General features: G+C 29.4%; 1 protein-coding gene across 1 annotated transcript in view; it reads right to left on the bottom strand.

The window, feature by feature from the left end:
• The window catches only part of LOC107447200 (voltage-gated potassium channel subunit beta-1-like), a 72,681-nt gene extending 58,377 nt beyond the window's left edge, over window positions 1–14,304 (bottom strand). Inside the window, exon 1 of the mRNA XM_043049107.2 lies at window positions 14,117–14,304. The gene's annotated coding sequence lies outside the window, so the exon portion shown is untranslated. The remainder of the gene's footprint in view (window positions 1–14,116) is intronic.
• Between the last annotated feature and the right edge of the window lie 1,222 nt (window positions 14,305–15,526).

Genomic DNA, 15,526 nt, shown 5'->3' with positions numbered 1-15,526 from the left:
AATAGAGTCCTAAATTTTAGCATATATGTTGCATATGTTTGGTACATAAAAATAAAATATATTTCAACTTATACGTTACAGTACAGAAATAATAACATATATTTCCGTATTGTTCTCAAAAATGTCGAAATATAGCAAAAATGTATTTTAATATTTTTTCAAAAATAGCCTTTTGTTTTAGAATTCAATAAATGTGTCCTGAATATAAAATGATTTGTTGTCGATTTGGCCGAATTGGGGCCAACGTTCCTGGTCGACAGGATTTTACTCCAATACCAATTTAAAACTAGATAAATAAACATGACTACAANCGGAAATAAATTTTAAAAAAAAGTAGTTACTTATTTTCAATGTTTATTCGAAAAGAAAAGTGATATGACCCTAGTCGAACAATAAGTTCACTTTTTTCCCCCTTTAAAACAAAATTCGAGTAGGTAAACTATTCAAGATATTCAATCTTTTGGATATAAAAAAAATCCACTTTCTCAACAACCATTTATTCAGTCTTTAAATAAGTTAGGAGAAGAGCGAAGATGCTCTAAAGGTATTTGGCACACTTGTGATGCATGCAAATAACGAATGCAGTATAAAGTGACGGAAAAGATCTCAACTAACATTTTTTGAACTTTTTTTTATGAACTGATCACTAGAGTAAAAACTTCTCTCACAATAAATGCAGTTTGTAAAGAGATTGACTGGATAAATAGGAACTTGGAAGAATAAATACTAGTTCAACTTGAATGTTTGAATAAATTTATTTAGTTTCGGTTTTTTATTTTCTATATGTCTTTTAAGTCTCAACGTTGTTCTCATTACATTACAAAAAAAACGTGCAATTGTTTTTTGGGACTGAAGACGCGTAATAATGTAGTTAAATATTTATATCACTATCATATTTTTAAACGTATTTATTTAAAATGAAGTAAATAAACATGTTATTACTATCACATTTAAAAATTGGAAGGAAATTGCTATTAAGCTAAAGTAAAAGATAAATCTATATTTACATTTTCCATAGGAAAGTTTTTTTTTAAATACAGCTCTTTATTTAGGGTTTCTCATTTATTGTTATGGTTAAAAAGAAAGTTTTTTTTAATAATGAGAAATAGATTTATAAGATTTATAAGTTGCAATAGATTTATAAGTTGAAAGCGAAGCATATTATTCAAACTAATGATTATATAAATACAACTAGTCATTCAAAAAACTGAATTTGGTTCCAGGTCTATTTTAATATAATCTTTTATCGATTTTTAAAGATCATATGCCAGCCTATTTTTGTTTAGTTTTAAGTTATTCAAAAAAACTCCTTTTCTTCTTAAATATTCAATCTATTTTAACCTTTATTAACAATTCTTTCTAGTACTTTTTTTTTATTATAAACTTTTTTGATCTTACAAATATTTCATTGCAAATTCATTACATAATTTTACTTTAAAGTCAGAGAAAAATGTTAGAAAAGAAAAAAACAATATTTTAAGCATCAAACCACGAAGAGAGATAGTTTAAATTTTATTACAATGTGTATAGTGAATAAAATTTGAAACCCTTCTGTAATTTCGAGCTTTCTCAGTATAAAAAATAGAGATTTCATGATTATAAAATTGAAAACGATAATTTATTATACTGAAAATAGCAAATGAGAAATATATGAAAATAATAAGAAATAGATAAAAATTCTCACATAAGAACTAATACGTGATGAAATATTAAAACGATTAAAACAATTGACATGATAGTAAATTAATAAAGAACAGAATGAAGCTTTAAGAATAATTTCAATAATGAAAATAAGAGCAAAAAATATGTTAAAATGTTAGAAACTATCTTTTAATTCTAATCTTAAACTTTTAAAATTTTTATCTGCTAAGAAATTTACAAACAGTTAGAAAAATAAAAGTACATTGTATGTATGGAATACATTTATACTTATTCATACAATATTTTTCATAAGTTTATCTGTTAACATTTAGTTTTAATACATTACTTTAAATTAAAAATATGCAATAAACCTACGTATTTTAAGATATGTATGTCAAATTTCTTTATAATAACAATATTGTAAAATTTTGATAAGTACAAAATGGGGCTGGTGCCTTGTAGTTGACTATGAAATTGAGATGGCTTGTTTCCTTTATATTATACCTGGATTTTGGACTACGATGATTGTGAGCTCTTCCTATTATTATGTCAATATCATGAACCTGATCTAAGTAATCACCTATGTAAAGATTTGAAATATTAAAAATAAACTCTGCGTAAATTTATATTTCCATATAAATTTTTAAAATTAGCACTAACATATTAAGCCTAGCTAATCTGGAGATTAACTACACCCTAAAAAATTCCAAATCAAATTTTCCACATCCACTTTTTACAATAAAATCTATTTTTACCGGAACATGTTCCGGAACAAAAAATCTGGTATACCGTAGTTTTTACAGCAAGAATTACCGTAAAATCACTGAATCTATCCAATTCAAAAAATATTACTGTAAAAATTACGGTATTTACAGTAAAAATGGATTTTACAATAAAAATGGATTTTACGGATGATTCACACAAAATTGTCAGTATACAAGTATTACAATTTGATTCGAAAATTTTTTACACTGTGGGGTAATCCATTAAAGTACGGGATCAAGAGTTTGTCGCAGTTTACCAAGAAATTATGCGCATAAACGGTTTTCTTTTCGTTAATGTTCAAAAGTTTGTTTTTCTAATTTTATCATTCGTTTTCTCAATTGATCGACTAGTGTTGACTTAATTGTTTAGACATTGAAAAATAAATAATTGACATCATGTTAATTTTCTTAATTGTAATAATATTTTAAGCCATTTGATTCTTTGTATTATAGTTTTTAAAGTGGTTCTATTAACTTATATGTTGATTGTTTGATTGTAGTAACATGACTTTTTAGATGGCGAGAAATAAATAAATAACATTATGCTACTTTAAGCAAACAGAAATACGCAATTGCTGTTCCAAAGATCTTATTTTCACTTTAACGAGTGCTTAGTTGGTAATGTGCAGATTATCCAGGTTATCTAGGCAGATATCTACGCGCAGATTATCTAGACTAGCTGGTAATGTGTGCAGATTTTCTAGACCAGTGTTCCCCAACCTCCGGTCCGCGGACCTGTCCCGGTCCGTGGATCAAATGGTACCGGGCCGCCCATTTCACTGAAACTAAATTTAAATTCCTAGGTTTATACCCCAAATTAAAAATATCTGTGTTCCATTAAAATTTTATTGATTTAAATAGAAGGGGCCTCCCGAAGGTAGTGGCAGAAATTTTTTAATGTTTGTAATGTATCATTGTCTCCGATTACCCCCAGAAGGAACCGTCTCATTGCAAAGAAACAAGCTCAGGGTTCTCATTGATTTAACGTTCTAGTAAGTTAAAATGTTAAATTCATTTATATTTATTTTTTGGTGTAACTGTATTTCAATTTGAAGGCATCTTTAAATACAATTAAATTAAAATTAATAAATCAAAATAATCCAAAATATAAGAAATTAACGTCGTCGTCGTCCCAGCCGGCCGCGGTAAAATTATCAAACGTTGACAGGTCCGCGGTGATAAAGAGGTTGGGGCACACTGATCTAGGCTATTTGTAATGTGCAGATTATCTTATCTACTTCATTTATCTTTAGATTATATCGATCTTTCGTTTTCAGATTACCTAGGTAATTTATAGAAATAAAACAATGTTGTTTTGGCACTTTAAATCTGAGCATTATCTAGATAGACAATCCTTTGAATAACTATAATTTCTACACATTAGTGGTTACATATACATTATTAAGAGATAAAAAAAATCTTAATGAAATCTGCATATTTGTTTAATTGCTTTCAATTTTACTGAGCTAACATCTGAAAATGTCTATATGGCGCGTGTGTTGTTCAGATGTCAAGACTAGTATCACACTTAAAATTGGTCTCAGAGGAACCAGCCGATCTGTCTGGAAAACCCTTCAATAGAAGAAGGTACTGGCATCTCTGTGCTGTCAGGCCAAATATGAAGATGATAGATTATTGCTTAGAGTTTTTTATAAAATATATTGTTAACATTTATGTATTACTTTGAATATAAAAGAAACTTTATAAAACCTGCCTATATTAACTTTTTTTATATCTACGATATTTGTGACAGATTGATTTTATACTCTTAGAAATAAAACTCCCACTTTTGACGGTTCAGCAATCTTTCAGCTGTATTTCGTTAGCTTTGATAGTCATTTCGTCACGAAATCACGTGATTTGTGACGAAACGCGAACTCTCAAATGTATGACAAAAAATTTCCTAAACTCGAAGCCTCATTGTAATGCATTGTGAGGGATTTTAACTTGAATGACAAAGCTAGAATGAAGACTAGATGATCGAAAATAAAGTTACGAAATAAGACGACCTGTCTCTATTGTAGTCAAGGAGATGACCTCGTACCGGGAAGATCCCGGGTTCGAATACTGCTTCGGGCATGGGTGTAATACACCTCTCTGTTCTATCTGCCCTTCTTGTGTTGTTGGGGTGACATTGATCCACCTATATCGCTGGTTTAAAACTAAAACGACACATCTTCAAACGTATTATGCCTGCAGATGTGTCGTTTTAGTTTTGAGCCAGCGATATAATGCTCTCAATAAAGTGTTCATTATAAAAGTTCAATACGTTAGATAATACGATAATGAAGAAATATTGTATTAATTTTGACGAAATGTGCTTCATCCAAAAGTGACAATTGTTATTTCGTCACTAACGGTTACTTCAAAAATGATGATTCGTGATATTTGAACATCCATTTTTTACAGCGTACTGTGTCAGATATAGATTTGGTCAACTTTTATTTATAAGCCCCACATAATTATTACTAATAGCATGGAGCTAATTTAATTTGTAACCTCCAGGTGTTTTTTTTTATGTATATATGGATTCCTTTCTACTATGGTAACATACTGATATTTTCGGTTGTTTTTTCTTTACGTCGTACACAAGATGTCGCTTACGACGTGGTAGTATTAGTATTTACGATTTTGATACTTGTAAAGTTAAATTCTGCATTAAATCCGATCCAGCTACATGTTTAAGCATGAAAAAGCTAAAATATCTTCCAGGGATTAGCACTTGAAAGTTTAGGAAAGCTTCTTTATGCCAATACTTCTGCAAAGCAGAATCGCGTTGAAAGAAATTTATTTAACGTAGTTTAATCTCTGTGAGGCATCAAGGTTGGTACAGAAAGGTGTGAGTATTTACCCATGCGTAGAAGATTAAACCTTAGCTTGCAGGGATGCTGTTGAATAGAATGGATCAAAAAATAGAAGCCCAGTCGATGGCAGGATGCCACGAACATGACACGGTTATTGATATTCGGAAGATTAATCATGGTTTTCTTGTTGAATTCTCACAGCTTGAACACCTAATCCTCTTCGTCTTCAGTTCTTCAAAGTTATGTTCATAATGTCGCGTCGATGTGTGAGGTAGCGTTGAGAGTAAATGGATGGGTACATTAACTAGGACTTGTCACTTAAATATTGATAAATTTTAGGTGCAAAGTTGATTCAAAGTTATGTGCTGTCTTTGAATTCTGATTAAGTTTTTATATGACGTAGAGTGACGTATTTTTCTAATAAAGAACTGAAGAGTAGCTAATTGAATTTTAGGAGAATTATTATTTGAATAAATTTTTATTTTGAATTTACTTTACTGTTAAAAGTATTCAGATGCTTTTCTTATTGTTAGATCTAAAACATTATTTTAGATTCTTTTTTGCCAATCATTTAATTTCCCTTCGTCACTCAGTGTTGGTTTTTAGGACACTGAAAAAAGCGACAAATTTTCTTTTTTCGTATAAAATTTATGGAAAAAGATTTTGAAAAAATATAATCAACTTTCATGTGAATAAATTGTTACAATATTAAAACCCAAATGAGAAATTGGCAGATATTGGTTAGTTTAAATGCTGACTGCATTTTTGGGGAAAGAAATAATTGAGATATGTACATTAGAGTTATGGTCTACTATGTTAGAGTTATGGTCTACTAAAGTTATGTACATTGCCGGTACTTTTAACCAAAGAAATCAATTTTTTCCGGAACATGTTACTATACAAAAAATCTGATATACCATACTTTTTACAGTGATATTTACCGTAAAATCAATGATTCACTCTAATAATAACTCTGATTATGGTATAATAGTATACGATAAAAATTGATTTTGCGGTATAATGGCTTTTTCGGTAAAATGATTTTTCAGGTAGATGGATTTAAAGGTAAAATGGATTTTAAGGTGAAATGGGTTTTACGGATGATGCACCCTAAGTATTTAAGAGTACCGGTATTTAACCGTAATTTTTTATAGTGTAATTAACATCAAATTGATGCAGTGAAACACTTCAGATAGCTTATGGTTTTAACTCTAAGATAATTCTGTTTCACTACACCAAGGAACAAAGATAGTTCCTAGTTTACTGAAGCACTTAATTTACACTACCTGGCGTAAAGTAGCTGCCACCAGTTTTACATCTTTAGTATTCGGTAACTGTAAAATTTATAATTACAGTACGATATGATGCAAATAAGAGTCAGTAAAGTTATTTTTACGATATATTATAAAATTAGAATTATTAGACTAGAATGAATGTATGCACTAATTTTAAAAATATAATTAGCTTGTTAATGAAGCATGCACATAGAACACTGAAAATACTAAGATAAATTCAAATTAGGTTTAATAGAACACAAGCGAGACGAAATTAAATATTATAAATCTGTTTAATACAATTGACGTATATTAAAAATTCTTGCTAATGAAACTTAAGTATACGACATTTAAACCATTCATTTGGTAATTTTTCCGTTTACTGGAATTTCTGATTTTTAAAATTAAAGCTTTTATTACCACACATTAATTAAAAAATACAAAGCTGAAAAGTATAAATTTAACCAAATAAATCAATTTTCATGCCGTTTTCTGAGGTATCATGATAAAATTACCAAATTTTGCTACATTTACCAAATCTTATCACACATTATAAAGCTTTATTTTATTGTTAATTTTACAAAATCATTGCCAAAGCGCGTTAGTAAAAATTACCAAGATTTTCGGTATTCCTATAAAACCAGAAACACTATAAATTCTACTACATTCTGGTAGTTACGACCATATTCTTTTCTTCGCTGTTTAAAGTGTATACGCATGTTTAATTTAGGGCTAACTTTAAGCAAAGTGATGGTTAACGCAGTGTACTCACGGTTAAAAAATTGCACCACAGTTACAGTTACAAAGTAATGCACAGAAAACTACTTTGCTTATAAAAACTTTTTCTTGTGTATAAGCAAAAGGACAGGATTCAGATGAAAACAATAGACGTATAGTTTCATTCTGATTTATGGTGGTAACTTATTAATTTTTAATGATTTATTAACTTTTTTTTTGTATTTTAATCATAAACTGCATACTATATTTATTAAATTAAAAAAATATTCCATTCTCTCTTTGCAAATAAATATAGCCATTATTATGCGGGGCAGTGGTGAATTGGAAGTCCATATTTGTTACGCAATCAATTTTTAATTATTTATTCATTTTATTTTTTCTTTTAATCATAAACTGCATACTATACTTATTATACCACTGAAAAGATATTCTATTCTCTCTCTGCAAGTAAATATAACCATAATTATCCGGGGCAGTGGTGGATTACAAGCCCACGTTTGTTACTCAATAATACGAAGCAATAATACATAAAATGTAATTAATTTATGTTTGTTGCGCATTTGTAGAGCGGGAAGTGAAAATAATATAACAAATATAAGAAATAAGACTTATTAGTTGTTGACCTATACCTGTTTAGGCAGAGGGGGTGCGATTATTCTTGTTTACCAGTGGCGCCATCTATGGCGAAGAATTCGACTTCTGCCGCACCATATGTCGCACCCGTTTATAGGGATCCATTCATACATCTATTCATTCACCTACAGATCGTAATTTTGACCTGAATCAGAGAAGATCAATCTCCAATCCAGTACCCCCAGAGGTATATATTTGTTATGGGAACATGGAGGACTTTTGCGATTCGACAGATTTAGCGTGCATCAGTCACTTTACTTCTTCGGCACTCTTCGTCCGGCGGGGTTCGAGCCCACGAACTCTCGGACATGGGCCCAGCGCCCTACCGACCAGGCTATCCGGGCACAAGACATATTAGTTAAATGCGCATATGCTGGAAGCTAAGTTACCATAAATTTCATACGAAGAACGCGGGTTTTTATTTATGCTTGGTATCTTTTTTGTTGCTGCATTCCATTTCATGTGTTGGTGATAGTTTAATCAATTACATCCCAATATTATGGTTTAATGATTTTCTATATCACTCATATGTTGATACTTAGTATTTTTTTATTCAAAAATAAATTTCTTTACTGGTATATCCGAGATTTTGCAAAATCAGTAGTGGATATAAAATTATACGGTTTTCAGTTTTCTGTTTGGAAATCAGAAAATTTATTTTTTCTATGTTTCAAAATCAGTTACAAAGCTTATCAACAGATGCACTGTAAACTGAAAAAAAACAAAAACAATACAGAACACTATTTTTAAAATAACCACCATTTGAAGCCATAACGTGCTAAAGTCGAAGTACAGAACTAATTACGCCCAAGCAAATATTTAAGTAGGAATGATCTGCTATACAACAGATATCTCAGTTTGTAATATAGATGAAGTTAATATTTAATTCCAAAACTTAGGGTGAGATTAAATCATCTAGTTCTCAAAGCAAAAAGTAGTGAAAGACATGTATTTCTGTCTCCTTCTGCTTTTCTTTAATTGAGTTTTTAAATCATGGAGTATAAATGCGGTATTTCATATAATATTATGTAAATCACTAAAAGTGTGCACTACGCAACACTTTTATCGTATTTTAGTTTTTTTAATGAATTATTATGTGTTACAGTCGATCAGAACTACTTAAATCAACTTACAGTTTTCTGATTAAATCTTTAATTACAGAAGTATAAGAAGCAGATAACCAGAAGAAAATTTCAAAATATCTGACTTCAAAATACATAATTCATCGTTTCCTTCATCCAATTATATTCGTTAATTAAACTTCGACAATGATTCTACTCATGCTCCTTACATTTTAGAATTAATTATCTCCATATTAAGTTTACTTTTATTTAAAAATAGTACATATCTTCATTATCTTCCTTTAATTATATGCTCCTCAACTAACGCGGAAGGATTCCAAGTATACGCTTATAAATTATAAATAACGAATATGTACTACATTAAAAAAAGTAAAACGATTAATTAAAGGAAAATTAAAAGGATTTGCTTAAAAGTAATTTAAGGAAATTGTACAAAAATCTAATTTCCATAGCTGCGTGAGATGTTCAGATATTAGCTCAAAGTAAAGTTTAAATAAATGTGAAAATGAAACAGTTTACATTTCAGTTTCAAAAGTTGAGGGGAAATTTAATTTCGGGGTAAATATTTCAGTTGCAAGCGTAAAAAGTGAATGGACAATTTGCGCTTTTCGCTTTAGAGTTAAAAGAAAAATGAATTCTGAAGTTTCCGAGCATTTTGAAGGAAATAATTAAGGTTCTTAAAAACTGTAATGGAATTTTAAATGTTTCTTTGGAATACTAAAACTTAAGGATAATAAATCAAGTTTAAAGCAGCAAATCTTCTTGCAAAACCTATTATATAACTTACTATTTGGAATTTCACTTAGAATTTTATTTTCTCAGTTCTCGCCTTCAACAAAAAAGAATTTATTTTTAAAGCACATTTCTCAACGGTTTAGTCAGTTTTTAACTTCGAGTGTCAACGCAATTTGAAGACGAGTTATGTACTTGTAGGCCAAACGCTGATGGTATATACATAATGGTATTTTGGCCATAATACATTAATCTGTTAGTAATAATACAAATGGTGTTTTGACAAATATAATAGGTTTTGACGGAAGAAATCTTTGACAAACCTTATTTTATTGTATTGCAATTAATGAAAAGTCGATCTACGTAAGTGGTTTTGAAATAATAATGTTTTCACCTGTAACCTTGTAATTTCAATCCAACTCTGAAGACAAGGAAATTTTCTCAGTTAAATAAAAGTGATAATAGACAACTAGTTAAATTTGCGTTTTGTGGTGTAGCTAAGTTAACTATTAACCAAGCTTTAAGTACAAAAGTAAGTATTTTCCTCAATAAAGCCAACACCTTGATTAGTATAGAAACAAAAATCGGTTCTAAAGTGTACGACTAAGTTTTCCTTTATTCATAAATGCACGAAACAAGGCTAGTTGCGTAATGGAACTGATTAAACCCTTTTCCTTATTTTATAAACCACCTTACTTATGAGGTCTGTTATTGTGCAAACAAATTTTCAAAACGAAGCAGTTACGGCCCATTTGCGTTGTGTTTATATTGCGTTGTGATATTGAAGCTAATCTGCATCTGTGTTACATGCCTTCTCATAGATCATGGATGTCATTCAGTTTGTAAGACACTTTCAGTTTGAAGACAGTTTGTTTTCCACTTTTGATATTTCAAGTCATAACTGTAGGTGTGCAAATTACCAAAATGCCTACCAACTAACAACTAACAGATTCTCTCTTCAATTCATGAATCTCTAACTCTCATCAATCTCTCGTGAATCTCTAACTCTCATGAATCATGGATGTCAATTAGTTTACAAGACACGTGTTTTCCACTTTTGATATTTCAAGTCATAACTGTAGGTGTGCTAATTACCAAAGTGCCTACCAACTAACAACTAACAGATTCTCTCTTCAATCCATGAATCTCTAACTCTCATCAATCTCTCGTGAATCTCTAACTCTCATGAATCATGGATGTCAATTAGTTTACAAGACACGTGTTTTCCACTTTTGATATTTCAAGTCATAACTGTAGGTATGCAAATTACCAAAATGCCTACCAACTAACAACTAACAGATTCTCTCATGAGCCCATGAATCTCTAACTCTCATGAATCATTCTCTCATGAATCTCTAACTCTTATGAATCTCTAACTCTCATGAATCATGGATGTCAATTAGTTTCAAGACACATGTTTTCCACTTTTAATATTTCAAGTCATAATTGCAGGCGTGCAAATTACCAAAATGCCTACTAACTAACAACTAACAGATTCAAACTTAGGGCTTGCTAATTAAAATGAAATAATACTTATTTAGTAGTTCCAGCGTCATTATTCGAGAATAACTAATTTTTAAAACTTATTAGCAGAATTATTCAACAAAATTTTTAGTATAATTTTGATACTGTTTGCATATACTATTTTATACAGTTATAATACTGGAGATAATATCTTTATTGAAATTAAGACATTATCTTAATACATAATGATAAAAAAAGGAATCGTTTCGTTTACTAAACAACGATGGGCAACGGCATTAACACCTATCTGTAAAATAAATCATGATGGTGGATTTCAACTGAATTTATGCATTCAGAAGCATAATATAGATCATATAAAACATAATACGAATGTATAAAGTCAAAAATTAATAAAGTCCTTTTTTCTAGTTTGCATTAATCAGCTAAAAGATATTGAGTTTTAAGTTAGGCGGAAGTGAGAATTTAAAAGTAAACCGTCTACGTAAAGAAACAAGCTGAACTATATGTTGCTTTTTTTCCAATTTTGCTTATTAATTTACGCAAGTTACATAATTTAGAGCTATATTTTAGTTTTAATGATATTTAATTTACGAAGTAAAAGAAAAAATAAAAATAATGCAGGGAGTTAAAAGCAATATAATTTAAAAAATGCTCCAATTTCGTAAATAACACTGTAAAAAGTACCGGATCATATAACGGTGTAAAGTACCGGCATTTCGGAAGCATCATCCATAAAAAATAATTTTATCATAAAATCCATTTTTAGCGTAAAATATTATACATTAATGTTGACGGTAATATTCATTTAATTACATCTAGTCAGTTTTTATGGTAATTAATATTGCAAAAATGACGGTATATCAGATTTTACGGGAAAAATACCGAGTACCGGCACCTTGAATATCAGCACTTTTTACTATAGTTTGATCCTGAATTTTTCTACAGTGTAGGAGCATATCAAAATATTTTAATACAGAATATGTACTGTTTTTACTATGTTACTATGAATAAAACTTCATTTTTATTCAAATATAAAATTTATCAATTCATATAAGGTTTGAAAAAATGAGCTACCAGCCTAATACACCATGTTTCATTGGCTGTATAAAGTAAACGGATTTTAAATTCTTTAAATTTTAAGTTATTTTTCTGATGTCCACAGTAATATTTGAGTTAAATATTTAAGCAATTTATTACTTGTGTATAAAAATCGCTGCAAAACATATGGAATAATTTAATTCAGGTGAGAATTATTGTTTTAAAATAAATAACGTTTATAACCAAAAATAAATGCAGCTTTATTAAAGTATCTACTATATTTGAGTTTTAAAAAAATTAAAACTTGATTTAATCGACAGAAATTTTCTTAATCGATTGAATATTTTTCTTAATACTAAAAACCTAATTACACAGTTGAAATTTCAATGCAAATATTGTGGCGTTTTTCTTAAATCTTTTTGCTAATTGTTACTTTTTAGGTACACTTTTCTTTAAAATTATATAGAAAATAATTATGTAAGTATAAATTTACATATGTAAGGAAACATGTTTGTTTTTTAATGAAAAATATCATGTCAGATCTCGTCATCAGCTTGCAAATAATCGAGTTTAAAAACGTTTTCCAACTACTTTTGTCTACGGTAACGAAATAATCAGAACTATCAGAACTATCAACTATCAGAAAAGCCTAAATTTATTGATGGTCAAAAAATTTAAATTTTTCAAAAAAGAATTTCCTTTGGAAAAAATAAATGTAAAGTTTAATTAGACTTAAAATGTGACAACTTTTATGGTGATTTCTATATAGTTGTGAACATTAAACAAATTAATAACGCATTATTTTAGCAACAAATAAATAAAGCACAATGTCTGGTAAGAGATCTATGTATTTTATTCTAAAGAGTTTGGAGAAAGCCCCCAAAGCTACTGAAATTTGCAAGAAATGTACCGCAAGAAATTTTAATGAGACAAAATTTTAAAAAAGGACTACATGTTGGAGATATTTAAAAAATATAAATTTATACTTAAAGGACATTTTTATGTTTAACATAACTTAATTTTTTAATTAAATTTCCTGGTAGATTTTGAATAATATAGCTTTAATATTGAATAAATCAACTTATAGCCAACATTAAAGAAACTTATTATTTTTAAATTTCTTTTTCTAATGTTCATCTTAACAATTATACAAGTAGTAGAAATAAATTGAGTTCATTACATTCTGAAGTAAAAAAAAAATTGACTTTAGTTATTTATAAACTCATATACTTTATTCATATTTATAAATAAAATTCCAATTTTATGTAGAATCTTCTTAAAAAATTCATTTTTAAAATACCTCTTTTTTTGCTACAAATGTTACTTGAAAACAGTAATCAAAGTAACAAGAATAGCATTTTCTTCCAAGTTTGAAAACTTCAGGGGTTCAGCTCCAGAAAGCACACCACACCACTACCAGGACGGACTTTAATATTGAATAATTCATCTTATTACCTACATTAAAGAAACTTATTGCTTTGAAATTTCACTTTTCTAATATTCTTCATAAAAGTCATACAAGTAGTGGAAATCAATTGAGGTTAGAAATATTCATTACATTCTTAAATTTGAAAAACTTTCATATTTTATTCATATTAATATACTAAATTCCATTTAATTGGCCAATTTTATGCAGATTCCTTTTAGTAAAATTATTTTTAAGCTATCCATTTTTTGCTACAAATGTTAATTTACTTAAAAAACTGCAATCAAAGTAGCATTTTCTCCCAAGTTAGAAAACTTCGGGGGTTTGGCCCCCGAAAGCACACCACACCACTACCAGGACTGACTGCAGTAGAAAACACCCCGTCCGAAGCTACCTGTATACCCGCCGCAGTGGTTCACACCCCCGTCCCCGAAGTTGATGAAAAAAGGAAGCTCAAGAGCACGAAGAATGAAAAGGATGCTAATGGAGATTTACTTACCGCTTTAGAGGGTCTTCACCTCTTTTTGCTCTCACAACTCTCACATTAGATGCACAATCGCCTCCGCATATCTTCGAGGGGGAAATTATTACTAACACTACTAAGTGTTGTTATTGTATAAAAAAAAGTGTGCGCGCACTCTCGCCAAATTCTCTCTCTCTCCTTCTCCGAGAGCAAAGAGAAGATGCGGGACTGAAGAAGGAGGTTACCAAACAACAGCTCCGCATTGAAGACTGGAATCGGGATGGTTGGTATTTTGCGCTTCTTTCTTGGCGACAAGGCGCGAAATGCAAAGTTTTGAAATTAGGAAAATTGTTCTTTTTATAATATGTACCGTTTAAAAGATTCCCTATTAATTAAAAGGCAAATTCAATCCTAACCGCCATGATATATGATTTTTAAATTAAAGATTTTCCTTCTAATTAGAGTTGAAGAGTAGATTAAAGATCTAATCAGGAGATCAAGTAGTTATATCTTTTACTATAATTGGAGAATTAGTTTTCACTTCATTTTTAAGTTTAAATAGAACTCGCTGCAAAATTTTATTTCCTAGCAACAAAAAATGCCCGTAAATATATGAAAACTGCTTTTAAAATTGTGCTCCTCAGAAAAAATTTGTTATCACTAAAATATAAGAAACCATTAAGAGTTTTATATTAGAATAAACTTAGATAACAGACAGAATCAAATCCCCGATTACCACTCCCACTGGCGGTTATAGATTGAAATTTTTTGGATTTTAGATTATTTAATGCAAAAATGTCTAAATTCAAAAGTCTTATTTCAACTTAAGGTTTGATTTCAATTATTATTTAGCATAAACTTCACTTTGATGATAGTCGAATGGTCATAAAACCTTTCTTTTTAAAAAGAAATGCGTACGTGCTTGTAACTATGAGAAATTACGAAAAATCTCTTCCTTTTTTTGCTGTTAACACTTTACATTGCTTTCTTTTATGACGCATCTCGCGAACATTTTAGCTAGAACACATTAGCTATAAAATTATATTTTTGCTATTTCTTTTTAGAATTTTTCTAACCATTTTACCCCATAAAGTCAAAGACTCTAAAAAAATATGTCAAACTTTTTGAAGCTGACAAAGCCATTATCTGACAAAGGAACAAAAATAATATCGTTTTAACTAATAACTCTCATATTTCCTCTATCTAATTTTTTTAATTGTTACTTAATTAACTCAATCTTAGGTCATGCAGGTTGTTGAATTGTCATATTACCCCAGTTTATCAGTCAAAGTTCTCGAGGCAAAATTGTCAACAATTACAAATTAAACTGGTCAACAATTACAATTTTTTTATTAATTAGAAATAATTATGAATTTTTTTTCTAAGGGATGAATTAAGAAAACTAGTTTGTGTTCTTAAACAGTATAGCTTTTAACGAACTATGCA

This window comes from Parasteatoda tepidariorum, chromosome 7, assembly GCF_043381705.1.
Source record: "Parasteatoda tepidariorum isolate YZ-2023 chromosome 7, CAS_Ptep_4.0, whole genome shotgun sequence".
NCBI classification, from domain to species: domain Eukaryota; kingdom Metazoa; phylum Arthropoda; class Arachnida; order Araneae; family Theridiidae; genus Parasteatoda; species Parasteatoda tepidariorum.
This window is presented reverse-complemented; position numbering and strand designations above follow the sequence as displayed.